Source organism: Notolabrus celidotus, chromosome 7 (assembly GCF_009762535.1).
Source record: "Notolabrus celidotus isolate fNotCel1 chromosome 7, fNotCel1.pri, whole genome shotgun sequence".
Taxonomy (NCBI): Eukaryota; Metazoa; Chordata; class Actinopteri; order Labriformes; family Labridae; genus Notolabrus; species Notolabrus celidotus.
The window spans coordinates 20,921,632-20,925,209 of record NC_048278.1 but is presented as its reverse complement, the minus strand read 5'-3'; positions in this window follow the sequence as shown (position 1 = coordinate 20,925,209).

Below are 3,578 nucleotides of genomic sequence, written 5' to 3'. Positions count from 1 at the left end.
TCCAGATACTCAACTAGCTCAAAGAAAGGCCAGTTTTATAGCTTCTCTAACCAGCAAAACCGTTTTCAGCTGTGCTAACGCAACTGCACAAGGGTTTTCAGGGTGTTTCTAATCATCCATTAGCTTTCTAACACGATTAGCAAACACAATGTACCATTAGAACACTGGAGTGATGGTTGCTGGAAATGAGCCTCTATACACCTATGTAGATATTTCATTAAAAACCAGACGTTTGCAGCTAGAATAGTCATTTACCGCATTAACAATGTATAGAGTGTATTTCTGATTAATTTAATGTTATCTTCATTGAAAAAAACAGTGCTTTTCTTTCAAAAATAAGGACATTTCTAAGTGACCCCAAACTTTTGAACGGTAGTGTACATCTATTTGTCTTTATTCAAAAAGCTTCTACCCTTGTGGTCTTCTTCAAGATCAAAAATCCACTGCTTGTTAGTCAATCTTGAGGGAGGCCTGAAGGCACAACACACAACATGAATAAAAGATGAATCCATATGGAGCCAGAGTGTGCAACACTTTATACCTAATCTTAAGACTTCTTCCAGTAATCAGCACCTCTCTGTAACCTTCAGAGTGTGTTACTGACCTCTTACAGACTTCATTTGGTTGGTCTTCTCATTCGCATCAGGCATTCAAGTTATATATAGAAACCTTAATGACCAACACAATTGAGTTTCTCTTCTCACTTCAGGAGCCTTTGGCCCATGCAGCAATCATTTTATTACATACAACTGCTGATTTTATCCTTTTTCTTACTCTCTCTGAGATGCATTCATGAAATTCATTTATCTCTGTAGTTCAAGTTACTTTTGGCTCAAGATCCTGAGTACACCATGACAATATCTTGGGATAGAAAAATTGCTGTGGAATGAATTATGATTATGATTCTTGCAGATATAACAAATATTTGCATCCACATTATACCAAGATACTTAAACTTAGTTCATGAGAAAGTTATTGGGGTACAAGATAATCAGAAATCTTAGGATCAATATATTGGTTTGAGCTTGTTTGGGAACAAATGGCTGTGTCTTAAAGGCTTACAGTAAATGATTAATAAAAGGAGAGACAACAGGTTAAGGATACATATAGATGAGAAAGTAGGCTGAATGAATGATTATATCTGTGGAATTCCAGCCGGGGTATATTTGGATTGACTGGTAACAGGCACCTAGTACAGGTTCAAACCCTTAAGCTTATTGTGAGACATTGTTTCCAAACCTTTAAAGAAAGAGTCATCTTTGGTGTGAGGAAGAAGGGAAAGAATAGAGGAAGACTGAGGAGCTGTGAGTGAATCAGGAAACAAGATGAGAATACTGATCATCAGTGTCAGATGGAAACCGATAAACTGTACTTTTTGTTGATCAGCTTCATGCAGGTGAGCAACATACATAATATTTCTATGGGCAATACTTCAGGTGTGGACTCTCGGAAATAGCCTCTTGACAGTTTGAATGACAAGAAACTAGAAAAAAAGAAAAAGGTTGCTGGAAATTAAAAGTGAAAGCATTTTTTAGTAGTTACAGTTGGAGTACTTTATGAGAAGGCAATTGGCCTTTCACAGAAGTCAATTTATGCGACAGAACTTCAGTTAGGGCCCATTTAAGGCTATTAGTTTTATATTTGATAGAGTCAGAGACCACTGAGACACCTTCTCCTCTAGCCACTACAGATGAAGAGGCTCTACACCTGCCTCAACATAAAATTGATTTATCAGCCCAAGACTGTACAGGCTTTTTCCACAAGGCTTTCACACATAACCAAGTCATTACACCAGTGTTATCCAGTGAATTGGCTCCACATAGATTTAACTATTGATTCTTAAAGGCTTTCATTTCCTTCCCAGAGCCATTTATTATTTTTCATCTAAACACACAGGAGCTAACACCTGGCCTAAGCTCATCAGACAGAGGTATTTTACTTGTTCAGGCACAGCTGAAAATAAACAAAAGTGATAGAATATTTACCCTCAAAGCCCCAAGGCAGTGAAAGGAGCCACAAGAGTCAGGCCAGAAATATCATTATCATTTTCATGACAAAATTATCAAAAAAATACTTCAAATTCACTACAGAAGACAAAAGCAATGATGTTATATGACCATTAACAATCTCATTTAAGGATGTGTTGGATAAAAAAGAGACAGCGAATTCATAAAGGATGATTACTTTTCGGTACCATACACTGTAAAAATGCATTATTAAAGATGATCATTAAAGGGGATATTCTGCCTTTGGAAATTTGTCAGCGACCACAGTACCACCCAAGGCTTTCAATCACAGTTCATACATTCATCAGTCTGTTACACACAAAACATGGTAAAGCACAATTTGACGTGCACCAGATCCAATTTGCAACAATGGCAATGAGCCCAGCTCATACACAAGAGAGAATGAAATATAAACCAAGGTAAAAGCAAGGCTCATACAGCCTTAAAGCCTTCAGGACTCAAGTGTTCACAGTAAACCATCTTAGTCTGTGGAGATAGTGTTGTCTTTGAGCCATTTAGCACACAGAAAGTCAACATGCACATTCAATTTAAGTAAATTGTCCATTTGGGTGCCTATTTGTATGAGCTCACCTGCTCTATTAAACTGTAATCAATTACCACCAAGTCATGTGCTGTCGCTCCCCTGGGGTTAGATATCAGCTCTTTAGTTTTCATTGTGTTAAGAATGAGATCATATGTCTCACACCAGGACCGGAAGGAGTCGATCTTAAGATGAAAAACAAGAGGGGCAGTAACTAGCATGTAACAGGCTCAGGATAACTGTGTCATCAGAAAATTTTATGACAAAGTTGTTACGTTGATTGCCTCTGCACTCATTTGTCTACAATGTGAATGAGAAAGGAGAACTGACTGCCCCTTGAGGTACCCCTGCACTACAGTGTTTAACCTCAGAGAGTGTGCCTTTCACTTGACTTGTTGTGCCCTGAATAAAACCATTTATTAATTAAGGGGTTGACTGGTGTGATCATAAGCTTCTGGACAAGCAGGTAAGGACAGACAGTGTCAAAAGCTTAGCTAAAATCAGCAAATGAAATCCAGGCATAAGCCTGAGAGTCTTCCATGTGCTTACTAATTAGATGGGGCACACTAATTACAGCATCCACCGTACTGTGACCCTCTCTGTACGGAAACTGGAGAGGGTCAAGACAAGAGGACACGACAGGTTTAATCATATTCATGATTACTCTCTCAAAACTCTTCCTAACAGCACATGTTAATGTAACAGAAATCCTTCTTCTCGGAGGAACATGATACTTTTGGTACAGGGATGATAGAAGACTTCTTCTAAAGTGTTGGAACAGTGTGACTCTCAAGGGAAAATTGAGAAATAGGGCACATAGCATCAGTTAATTAAAACGAGCAGTGTTTTAATAAGAAGGCAGGCAAGCCATCCAGCACCATAGATTTCTTATTACATACGTTCCTAAAAAATTGTTAGGACCTGTAAAGGGTCAATATTAAGGCTGCCAAAAGAATCCCTGAGAGAGTCTAAAACTTAGACCATTGCTGTAAAAGAAGAGTTCAGTGAGTTCAAATCTTAAAAATAAGTCA